At 41.0% G+C, this 13,154-nt stretch overlaps 1 protein-coding gene across 14 annotated transcripts in view; it reads right to left on the bottom strand.

Moving 5' to 3' along the window:
• KIAA1217 (KIAA1217 ortholog) overlaps window positions 1-13,154 on the bottom strand; it is a 445,617-nt gene that overhangs the window by 303,471 nt on the left and 128,992 nt on the right. The gene's annotated exons all lie outside the window — the stretch shown is intronic.

The raw sequence follows: 13,154 nt of genomic DNA on the forward strand, positions 1-13,154 counted from the left end.
GCGACCGATCCACAGGACAGCACTTCTCCGGGACTCACCTTCCTCACCCATAAAGTGAGGGAGTCGAACGCTGTCTACTAACCATTCCAGCATTTCCCTAATTCTTACAGACAAGCCCAAATTGAACACTGTTCCTTGTTCAGAGGGTCAGTGGGGCTCATACCATCTCCATTCCTTTGTTGAGTCAGCCTTCCCTGAGTGCGTTCTGAGAGCCCAGCCTGAACCCAGAAAGGGAAGAACTGTACAGCATCGTGAAATATAAATTAATGATTTCTTTTTGTTTAGTTGACAGCAGATGAAAAGGCAAAGGTTAGACGTATCCTTAAGTCACTGAGGAATCCCAGACTCAGGAACAAATGACACTCAATCTCACATCAGACATTACAGCATTGATGAACACCTTTTGTGGTTAAGAGGAAATTTACTCACCTAAGTAGGCACTGAACATGTTAAGAACTAGGAAATAAACAAAGAAGCTTGATTTCAGGGTAAATGACAAGAACACAGGATTATGCTTCTGGATCCCAGGCCTGGGGCCCTGAGTGGGCAAATCACAGGTCCTCAAGATTCTGTAAACTGGTGGGTGTGGGGGCTCATGCCTGTAATCCTAGCACTCTGGGAGGTAGCCGCAGGTGGATTGCTTGAGCTTTGAAGTTTGAGAGCAGCCTGAGCAAGAGCGAGACCCTGTCTCTACTAAAAATAGACAAAGCCGGGCATTGCAGTAGACACCTGTAGTCCCAGCTACGCAAGAGGCTGAGGCAAGAGGATCTCTTGATCCCAAGAGTTTGAGGTTGCTATGAGCTATCATACCCTGGCACTCTACTCAGGGCAACTGAGACTGTCTCAAAAAAAAAAAAAAAAAAAAAGATTCTGTAAACTGCTTGGATTGGAGGTGTCCACAGTAAGTTATGTGGAACCCTAGTGTTCTAAAGGGTTTCTCCAAGGACAGCCACAGAGATGGAGATGGGGACAAGGCTTAATTAGGAGTCCCCAGGACCCCATTCAAAGAACCTTCCATGAAAAATAGTATTTGAACAAAAGCTGAAAATATCCTATCATTTTTCTGCTTACATCCCTTTGCAAACACCTATATGGGGCGCACGAAGCCCCCAGCCACCTCGCCCAGGTCACCTGGGCCCTTCGGCAGATGAGCCCCTTTCTGCCTCCAGGTCCTAGCACTTGCTACGTCCCTTCCCAAAAACTTCTTGCCCATTTGCCCGTTCTTCGTCTGGCTATGGGCTTCGTCTGGCTATGGGCGAGACTGAGTCCTTCTCACATAATCTTCTTTATTTCCTTCATGACATTTATCTCCATCTGAATTATCTAAATATCTGCTTTCTCCTCTGCCTTCCACCATGAGATTCTAGACCAGGCGTCCTCAAACTGCGGCCGGCGGGCCACATGAAGCGGTGTGAATTGTATTTGTCCCCATTTTGTTTTTTACTTCAAAATAAGATATGTGCAGTGTGCATAGGAATTTGTTCATAGTTTTTTTGTTTAAACTATAGTCCGGGCTTCCAACGGTCTGAGGGATAGTGAACTGGCCCCCTGTTTAAAAAGTTTGAGGATGCCTGTTCTAGGTGCTGTGAAGACAGGAAGCGACCCTATCTGTCTTGCCCAGCACTGTTCATTCCAGAGCCCAGCATAAGACCTGTCCAAACAAGAGACTCTGTCAGGGCCCAGAGAATGAATGAATGAGCGAATGGATGGACGGTTATTTTTGTCTAAATCTAACAATCACACGTCGCTGTCCCATCTTCCTGTTAATCAAATTATCTTATCCTCACACTTCATAATTCAAATAGCACTTTCCTAAGCTTGATTATCAAAAACATACTCTGAGGTCTATTCATAGGTCAGTGGAAAGCTCTGGATCTGTTTGCCTTTAAGTAACTGAATGATCTTGGATTAGTCAATTCCTCCAGCTTCAGATTCCTTCTCCAATAAAGCTAGGATAGTTCCTGTGGCAGTGTGAACCACCTGTGAATGCTTAGCACACTGATCATCTAGAAACTGAGCCCTTCTCATAAAATGTGTTGTGAGATGTTTCCACTATAGCCCCTACCGTGTACTCAGAATCCGTGCTGAGTGCTGAGGGCTGAGTAAGTACTCCTCACACACTCTTGCTAGTCTGGAACTCACCTTGCTGGGTAGGAATTCTTAGTTCTTTCTTACAGATGCGGAAATGGACATGTGCTTGGATCAAATAACTTGCCCAAGACCACATAAACAGTAAGTGGTAGAACCAGCTCTCAAAGCTAAATCTGTCCAACAACAAAGGTGAAATTCCTACCACCCTGCCACAGTGCTAGGAGACGGTCTACAAAAACGTTAGTTTAGGGTCGGGGTGTCTACAATTGGAGACAGAATGGGGGGCGTAGGGCACCTAAGAACCTGTGCCCCTCTTAATGGGGCAGCTGCTACTTAGCTCTAGTGAAGGTTTTAACAAAGGAATTTGAGCCCCGTGTTTCTGGATCACCTGATTTTTCTTTCCCTATCAGAATATAAGAAATTTGATTTTCATGTGAAAACTCCTGATTCTACAAAGTTTGGGGAGCTTATCAAAATCCACAGATACCATCGCCCAGGCCTGTCTAGAGAGCCCTGACCCCAGGCTGGGGCCTCTGATCTGTTCTTACTGTGGCCTGGGCAAATCATTGACCTGAAAAAGTTGCCCAACTTGTCCCTGCAATTCCAGCCAGCACTTTTACAACCACATGTAAAAATACCAGGGATGTGTGTGTGTTGGGGGAGGTATTATGCAAAAGGTGTGAGCAATAGTGTTTTATGAACCAAATTCTAGGAACCATCAAGAATTCTTTCTCTGGGTTGCATTCTAAGGGTCTGTTCAGGGAGCACAGGGTTCTGAAAGAAGGGGTTTGATTTGTGCCAGAGACTTTCTTTCTATCAGGCCAGGAAGAAGGTCACTGAATAAATGCTTCTGACATTCCTGCCAGTAATCACCAGGCTCTACTTCAGGGGTAAGTTAAACCTCTTCCCTCTTTGGGCCCAGAACACTGCTAACAAGTAGCAAAACCGATGGTTCTTCCAGCTCCCTCCGGTCCTCATCTCCAGCCTTTGGTGTATCATTGAAATGGCAAAGAGGTAGGAGGTGCCAAAGAGAACTTCAGGCTACAGAGACAAAAAGTAAATCACTGCCAGCATGAGGACAGTGTTTGGAAACCCAACCTCATAAAATGAGCTGTTTTGGGATTTTGTGCTGTGGGCTACTCTTACAGGAGTTAGATGGTATCTCAGAGTAGTTTTGGTTTGCATTTCTCTGATGATTAAATATGATGAGCATTTTTGGAAAACATTCTTCTTAGTAAAGTATCTTAGGAATGGAAAAAAAAGTATCCAATGTACTCAGTACTACTGTGAAACCAATTTATAATAACTCACACTTGTATATGAAAATGAAACACAACTTTAGCCTAAGATGAAGGAGGGAAGGGGAGGGAGAAGGATGGGGAGGGGGTGGGAGGGACAGTAGGGGACAGTAGGGGGACCACAACTATGGAGCACATTGCAAGTACAAGTCGGATCTATCATGTGTAGAACACAAATGTCCTAATGCTATAACTGGGTAAAGGAGGTGAAAGCTATGCTGATTAGTATGATGTAAGCACTCCAATTTGTACAAATAATCAACACACTGAAACTGGCATAAATGTATATATGATCTATGTACAAGACTTAATAAAAAAAAATAAAAAAATAAAATGAGCCGGTTTTCATAGCATGGATACACCTCAGGGACCTCAAAAACATGCCCTAGGCTTAAGTCATAATAGCTGGGTTCAAATCTCTATTCTGCTGCCTAAAGAATCAAGTCTCCAGACTACTCTCAGCCTTTTTTTTTTTTTATGCGTTCTTCATAATTTGTTTTTAAGAGAACTATATTTGAAATACTTTATGTGAAAGTTTCTGACATATAGTAAGTTATAACACTTGTGGGAATTCTAGTACTCATTTGCAGTGGTTTGCATCATTTTACTGTATTGGCATAAAGGCATTTGAGATTTGGATGCATATGTCTTAAAAAGCTAGTGGTATTTAATATTTGGAGAAAGAAAATATATTTACCTGATGATATAGGAGCCACATGTAAAAATCCCAGCTATGGTATTTTTGGCTCATTTTTCTAATGATAAAAAGGTCAAGTAAGCTTAAACGTGACCTCCCGCCACTCTAAGGCTACAGTAATTATATTCTTCTTAAAGAATATAAATATAAATATATATATTTTTATATATAAAGAATATAATTAAATTACAACTTACTGTCTTGATTTGAATATTTACAGCCTCGATTTCCCCCCTTTTTCCTCTAAGCAAAGTTGTTTCTTATGATTTGGGGGGTTAACCAACTCATGTCAGGCTATATTTATTCACAAAACCCTGCATTAGAGAAATGTATTTTACATTTGCTCCCTTTTGCAAAAAGCAGTTAGCTGCAGAACTGAGATTTTTTATGAAGCTAAAAAAAAAAGTGTACACATATATATGTAGGGAAACCATGAAGTTTCAAAAGTAGCTTGTGAAGAGGAGAAAGTAAGAAAAGTGTAGTTACAGTGAAGATAGGTGCTGATTTGTGCTTGTAGAACTTGTAAGTGAAATCACTACCCTTGTGGTTTTAATGCACTCCGCGCGTCTGAATTTAAAAAGAGTTAGACCTGGAAATACGTCTAAAGCTTTCTTCGGTGATTTGGGAATATAAACTGTTTCTTTTCTTTCAAAAGAAAATATGAAAGGTACTGACAATGTGCCTTCTATTCTTAACTCGCTGTAAAAGAAAAGCTCTCCAAGTCATTTCAAATCTAAACATTCTGTACATTAAAAGTCTTTTTTTCATTTAGGAAACTGAATCGCAATGATACAGTTACAAACTTAATATAAACACCTAAATATTCTTTATCCAAAATTGACCCTCAGCAAATCGGCAAGGGGTAAGGCTTAGTTATAAATGATTTTCGTGTAAATCAGCAGTGAATGTTTTGTATAAGATGCTTTGACCTATGAAGGTGAATTTACTGCTTTTGTTGAAAAGTTCAGGCAGTTTACAAATATTTAAAGCAAACACACCTGATACTCAGAACCCAAAATAGCATTTGTTTAGAAAAACATGGGACTTTATCTGGAATAAACTCATTTAGGGAAGATTCCATCCGAAATGAGACTACGAATGCCCTCAGAAGTTGCTTTTTTATAAAGGAGTTAATTCCTATGTGTAAAAGCTCTTTTCAAGGGAAAAAAAGGGAACTGCTTCCTTCTCTAAGAGATAACTACAGCAAAGCAAAAATAAACTCCTGCGTTGGTGTGTAAGATGAAGTCACTTTGTCAGACTACCTGGAAACTGTCAGCCTCCCTTGGAAGAACACAGGCCACACTTCAAGGCAACTGTTTTTATTTTAAACTGGTTTTTAAATGTTAAAGTGCTACATGCATGTGATAAAAATATGAACGGTAGCGAAGAAGGTAAGTTAAGAATGAAAGTTTCCATCCTCGCAAGTATGCCAATCTCCGATTTATTGGCTATCCTTCCAGAAATTTTTAAAGTCTAGATAAGTACAAAGAAAATGCATATGATGTTTCATACAAATAGGATTTATCTTATTTAAAATAAATGGAGGCTGGGCAAGGTGGCTCATGCCTGTAACCCCAGCACTCTGGGAGGCCAAGGTGGGTAGATTGTTTGAGCTTAGGAGTTGGAGACCAGCTTGAGCAAAAGGGAGACCCTGTTTCTACCAATAATAGAAAAATCAGCTGGGTGTTGTGATGGGCGCCTATAGTCCCAGCTACTTGCAAGGATGAGGCAAGAGGATCACTTAGCCCAAGAGATTGAGGTTGCACGGCACTCTACCTAGGGTGACATAGTGAGACTCTGTCTCAAAAAAAAAGTCTGTTCTTGTTAGGGACCCATCATTTAAGAGCAAATACAGGAAAATGGGCATGCAGTGAAGTCTGTATTGAGAGAGAACAAAAAGAAAAGTGGGAGAAATCAGGAGAGCTCAGGGTCATAGCAGACCCCACCACAGTTCAAGGACAGCTAAAACTATAGCTGCTGTGGTGCCGGGCCATCATCATTTATAATTCAATATAAAAATACCCCTACACAATCCTTCAATTCATTCCCCCGTGTTGTAGTCCCTGGGATACATTTCTTTTTGTTTGTTATTGTTTTTATTAAATCATAACTTTGTACATTGATGCATTTATAGGGTTCAGTGTATTGATTTGATATACAACGTGAAATGCTTACATTGAACTAAGTAACACACCCATCATAATTATACTCTTTTCTTAATACCTGGGATATATCTCTTCCTTGGAGGCCTTCCTACTGATTGGACCAGGTCCATCCAAATTATTAAGGGGAATTTCCTTAATAATAAGCTTAATAAGGTCTATTACTGTAGATTTTAATTGCATCTGTAAAATACCTTCACAGTGACATCTAGATTAGTGTTTGATTGAATTCCTGGGTATTACAGCCTACTGAGGTTGACACAGAAAATTGGCCATCACACCTGGTGTCTGGCTAGCCCCAAAAACTACAGATTTGCTTAGCTAAAGCCATTTCTCCTACTTATCAAAGAAAAGATTCAGACCTTTTGTTGTATACCAGAGAGCTAAACATTTAGTATGCTAAATTCACCTTGCACGTCACACAGGTAGAAACCTGTAAAACTTCACTGAGTTGTATACATAAGGTTTATATACTTGTTCAGTGTTATCCTTCGACAAAACATTTTTAAACCATAAAAAAAGTAAAACTCATCATTTAAAAAGGATTCTCATAATAACACAATTAAAGATGACAAGAACCTAGGCAACCTTTCTTTGTGCAAAATTCAAAGAGACAATTAAAAAACAAAACTGTCAAAAACAAAAACAAACTGTCCCTCTAGAACACAGGCCAGACCACAGCTGCAGCACATTTACCTAACTACGGACTACTACGGAAATGACATGTGACCTCCATGTGACCTTCTGAAGGGGATTCGTGAACATTCTTAAACACTATTAAGGAATATGGATTTCCTTAATAGTAAGCTCAATAAAGTCTGTTATTGTAGAGGTTAATTGTGCAAGAAAGAAAATAAGGTGACATCAGAATCTCTGGTCCCTCTGCCATTCCAAAAATGTATGAGGCAGCAGCCTGCTTTGACCTGAGTGGCAACTAGAAGGGACAGAGCAAGTCCTTTCTGGACAGTCGGCAGAGCCTAGAAACCTCCCTCTGAGGGGTCTCTGCTGTCCAGTCTTGTGTGATGTGAGCAGAGCACAGAGCGGGTGTAACCAGCCAGGGAGGCGCCCGCAGCTCTGACCACGCTCCCTCCATCACTTTTACAAGGGCCCGTGCCACGATCTGCATTTACTGGCCCCACGTGAAGGTTGCAGGGCCCCCTTCATCTTGATCAGCACTCGAATCCTGTTGGAACTGAGGGTGGGAAACACTGTTATCGCCTGTTGCTTCCTTAGCAACAAAGCAGAAAGGAGTGAAAGTGAAGAGTCCGAGGCCAGGGCAAACAGGGGTGTGAAGTTAAACCACAATACAGAAACCCTGGGGCTCCAAGAAGCCACAGTGCCATTGGCTGTCTTGATTTTAGACTGACTGCACTTGGGCATCCCATAAAATTAGCTGCACCTTCCTTTCGGGAAGAGCTCTGGAGAAGGCCTACTCCGAACGTGTAATATGTTACATTTGTAATTCATATAACTAGAGAATTGACAATTCTTCCTATTGCCTATGAAGTCTGTTGTCTAGAAGCAAAAGGATAAGCTCGTCCCAGTCTCTTTTCCTTTTGTCCTTCATTGATCCCTTTCCCACCTGAGACTGTCCTGAACTCCATTCTTTGCACACAGCTCACAGATCCCGAGGCCTTCAGCTGCCACCCATTTGTCACCATGAACCAAACAGGACTTGGTTTTTTGGTTATAAAACCAAAAGAGAGAGCGCATTTAGTAACTTCAGAATCCTGTCTGCCTTGATTTTAGGCCTCCATAAAAAAGGAAAACAAAAATCCTTCCTCCGTATTTTCTCTCCTCAGCAGTTACAGGTTAAATGCAGAAGCTGAGAAGTTTACAGGAAGGCTATCGATTTGGGGACAATTTACGAGAAAGTCCCACCGTGAAATAAGAAATGGCCGAAATTCATAGTCAAGGCCTGCTGTGTGCTTTACAATTCCCCACAAAAATACATCCCAGGCGTGGGTCCCCTTCTGGAATGCTAGCTTCCAGTAAATGGCATTATTTACCTGTTTAATAAAAACTTGAAACAAAAGCGAGAGGAAAGCTTGATTGTCGGAGGACAGAAATACCCTTCCCGTTCTATTTGCAAGTGGTGTCATCTGAGATGATGTTACTTTTCAGGATGACTTTCTCTAAGATAAAGAGATTTTGGAAACTACTCTCCAACAAGTTCAAAATTGGATTATTTCTGATGAAGTTAAATGGAAGAATAGCAATGAAAACAGCATTCCTCCCACTTCAAAACACTCTCTGCTCCCCTCTGCAAACAGTCTGAGAGAAACTTCTCGTTCTATTTCCTGCACTTGGAGATTTCAGTATATTTCTCTCTGAAGGGATAATTTCCACAGAAATTCCAAAAAAGTTTTTAAAAGAGAAAAACACAATACCTAAAGACCACTAATACCTTTATTAAATGGCTTTTAAAATTCAGATGCTCTGTTTTATTTGAAATGTGAACAGACCTACATATGCTCTTTATGGAACATCTGTGTTAGTTACTAGTGAATGACAGAGGTAGGATTCAACTCTACCTCTCTTTAGTCTAATTCTTCAATCACTGTACAGCTTTTCTCTGATCTCACAGAACTTTACTAAACCCCGCTAGGGCAAAGCGCTCAACTCAACACAACCACTACTTATTGACCAAAGATAATCTCTGAACATTATAACAATTAACACAGAATAAAATGGAATGTAATAAAAAGTTTCAATGGGCTTCTAAAACAGGGTTTGTAGGTACAAAAAAAAAAAGGGCATACAGCCTCGTGCAGTGGCTCACACCTATAATCCTAGCACTCCGGGAGGCTGAGGCAGGTGATCACTTGAGCTCAAGAGTTCGAGACTGCCATCTCTACTAAAAAGAGAAAAATTAGCCAGGTACCATGGTGTACCTATAGTTCCAGCTACTAGGGAGACTAAGGCAAGAGGATCACTTCAGTCCAAGAGTTTGAGGTTACTGTGAGCTGTGACACCATAGCACTCTACAGAGGGCAACCGAGACTCTGTCTCAATTAAAAAAAAAAAAAGTACAAAAACATTCATTAGTGGCCCTGCCTGGTGGCTCACGCCTATAATTCTAGGACTCTGGGAGGCCAAGGCAGGCAAATCTCTCAAGCTCAGGAGTATGAGACTAACTTGAGCAAGAGTGAGACCCCCATCTCTACTAAAATACAAAAGCTAGCTCTGTGCCCATAGCTCAGAGGTTAGGGTGCTGGCCACATACAGTGAGGCTGGCAGGTTCAAACCCAGCCTGAGCCTGCTAAACAACAATGACAACAACAACAACAACAAATAAATCGTCAGGTGTTGTGGTGGGTGCCTGTAGTCCCAGCTACTTGGGAGCCTGAGGCAAGAGAATCGCTTAAGCCCAAGAGTTTGAGGTGGCTGTGAGCTGTGACGCCATGGCCCTCGGGCACTGTACCAAAGGCGACATAGTGAGACTTTGTCTCAAATTTAAAAAAAGAAAGAAAAGAAAAGCTATCCGGGCATTGTGGTGGGCACCTGTAGTTCCAGTCATCTGGGAAGCTGAGGCGTGAGGATTGCTTGAGCTCAAGAGTTCAAGCTTGCTGTAAGCTATGATGTCACCCAACCCCAGGGTGACAAAGTGAGAGATTATCTCAAAAAAACAAACACACACAAAAAATTTATTAGTGATTCGAAACCTATTTAAAATTTTGGCACTCTACTGCTGTTTGATTTTATGACTCTTTTTTCTGCCTTAAAATTGCTGCTTTATGATTCAAATTTAGAATTAGAACTTTGAATGAAATAAATATTTATTTTCATCCTTCTAGATCTGCCTTGAGCTAAGATAACCAGAGCTTTTCCCTATGTCCCCAAACGGTGCTGGGAACTGGAGTCAGCGCTGCAAGGTGATTCACAGAGCCACTGTCATCATCTGCCAGCCCATAGCTCACACAGTGAAACGCCTCTAGAATCCCACTCCAGGATCCAACACTCCTGCTAAGAGCCTTTTCCCAGGACTGTAGAACCTGCAGGATTCTGAATATTCTGACATGGAAAAATTGGAGAAGTTGCTAGGAAAACCCTGGAACTAATAGAGTGTTTTCCCTGGCTAGAAATACTGTTGCTAAAAATAACACAATGAAAAACATATTTGTCTCTTACATATGATGGTTGTGGAATATAATTATGGGCTGTGTTTCTGTCTGGGATGAAGACAAGGGGGGGAGTTGCCAATATCTAGACTACAAAAGGAATAAAGGACAAGGTATCCAGCTCCCAGGTGGCTCCTGCACTCCGCGGCACCCATGCCCTCCCTCTTGGTGACTCGGGTTCCTGCCTGGGAAATACCTGTAACATCAAAACCCGACTTTTCTTGTGGGTCCAAGAAAAAGTCCAAGTCAGGTAAGATTTAAAATTTAGGTCTGTGCAGTGCCTTGAGTTCCTATCAGTAGGTACCAGCAAAAATAAATTAACCCCACTCCTTCAGCCTAGCCCGTAAAAAGTGGCAAGAGTCTAATTAATGTAAAAATATAAATATCCTAACTCCTTTGACATACTTAACATTTTGTATTTTAATTAATTTATAGAAGTAATTGCTGCTGCTGGGAGTTATTTCAGTAACATATTCATTTTTTTTTTCCCTAAACTTCCTAAAATGAGAAAAAAATGCAGAGAATGTAGGAGAATTTAATATGCTGTATTTTTTAGCATTTTTCTAGGCCACAGTTTCTTCATCTGTAAAATGGGAATAAAAAAAAACAGCTAGCCTGTCTATTAGGGATAAGATGACTTAAAGGATATATAAACACTTAACAGAAAATGATTGCTAACATGTGGATTTTAACATTGCTAACATTGCTAGCACGCTTAGACCTACACGAGGTGTGATTTGTCCTTCAATCTTTAGACTCCGCCACTGCCGTTTCCATTTCATAGACATGAAAACTGAGGCTTCTGGATACGAATTTACTCTCCCCAAGTCACACAACTAGAAAGTGGACCTGGTGTCCTGGCCTCCTCATGTACACGTCTTAAAGGCACAGTTCTTTGCCACTCACTGTTTTGCAATAACTGTGGTTAGCAACTTAATGTGAGTGTCAGTTCTGGCATTAATCCACGTTATCTGACTGCAAAATTCCAAGAGGCCTCACGGGCACACACGAGAAAGTTTGAAAAACATTTTAAAACCTGTCCACTTATCCGACATTGTTTTGTTGGAAAAAGTCCCTATTTCCATTTTGTACAGGTGTCTTTAAATTATTCTGAACTCTGGGCTTTAACCTCAGGCATTGTAAGGACGAAACAATGGGCTCGCTCTGTTTTCTTTTTAAGCCGGGTGGACTTAACTACTCAACAGAGCCACTGATGCCCCTGAATTAACCCCTTTCAGCTAATTCACAGATCCACAGCCGTGTGGAGTGGTGGTTATCACATCCAAAGGGCTGGCCTGGCTGTTTGTTTACTTATGTTCACTTGCAGCTTATGCAAACAGAAAACCCCCTCCAATCAAGTGACTAGATTTCCTTTCTTTTTGTTTTGTTTTAAGGGGTTTTCTTTTTAAAGCACGCCTTAAAAGGTATTTTTATCATCTATGCCTCCCTGTTCCTCCAAGAAGCCTTTATCTATCTTCTTGGGATTTAGAAGTCCTATTTCCCCTAAAAGTCCAGAAACTCGGATATCGCTAACAGGATATTTTTTTTTTCCTAGTTCCAGAAAATGCCTGGTGAGAAAAAACATTCAGATATATGCACTTACAAAAAAAAAAGTGCAATGTTCGTAAACCTGATCAAAGACTATTTCTGTGACATTTCACAGATTTTATTTTTGGCATTTTATGATGTGAAAATACAGAAATATGCCCAGTCCTAATTTCAGGTCTGTTTTAAGGGGAATGCCCCCCCACCCCCCGACAAAAAAAAAAAAAAAAAAAACACACACACACACACAAGAAAACCCATCTGGGAATAATCAACAAAAAATATATAGTACCTTAATTCTCAGATTGTCCTACCCCTTATCTATGGCATTTTTATAGCACTATTCAGAGGGCACACTCAGAATAATGCATAATGCATCACTTGTTTTCAGCTCTATTCAAAAAAATCTCAGTTCATTCGATTAAAGAAAAAAAAAAAAAAGCCCTTAAAAACAGCCCTGAAGCATGAACATTTGTGTGGGAAAGCTACACGTAGTGATTCAGTTCTTCCTGCCAAGAGAACAATGCAGAGAAACAGACCGCAATGTTTCCAAATAATTTTTGGCAATAACTCAGGAAAAACAAAACAAAACGCATATTTACCTGTACCCAACGCTCCACAGGTGAAGCAGGGAAAGCAGAACATCTAACTCCTCTTCTGGAAGTTTTCTTCTCTCATGGAGTCCAGGGTCATCCTTCTGAGCTGTCAGGTAAACCCCCCTCCATGTCTCCGCTGTTTTCTTTTGCAGTTTTTCCCAGTGAAACTCCTGTAATTTGCATAAATCCTACTTGTAGCCTATAGGACTTTTGAGTAGCTACTTGTTAAATGGGCTGTCTTGACATGCTCTTTCAAGCATGACATCATCAATCTCCATGGAAACCCTAACCCCACCTGCCTACGTGCCAACGTTACCTGTTAGGCAAAGACTTAAACAATCGTCTGAAATTGTTCATTAATGAAACCCTTTCGGGGGGCTTTAGATCTCTGCACGATGTAATTTGTGCTGCTGGCAGAAACGTAGCCAAGAACGAGGGCTTCCTTTTCAAAGCCTGAGCTGTTTTGCAGAAAACAATGATCAAAATTATAGGCATTCGGTAATCTGCCTCTCCCTGTCTAACAATGCACTTAATTGGTGGAAGAAAAACCTACAGTGGCCATGCGTGCCTCTCTCTGCAGGATAAAATTACGTTGAGAACTCAGATCTCAGAAAAACCTTCAATTGATACTTCTAAGGCTTTTC

The sequence above is a fragment of the Nycticebus coucang genome, chromosome 20 (genome assembly GCF_027406575.1).
Source record: "Nycticebus coucang isolate mNycCou1 chromosome 20, mNycCou1.pri, whole genome shotgun sequence".
In the NCBI taxonomy this organism is placed as follows: domain Eukaryota; kingdom Metazoa; phylum Chordata; class Mammalia; order Primates; family Lorisidae; genus Nycticebus; species Nycticebus coucang.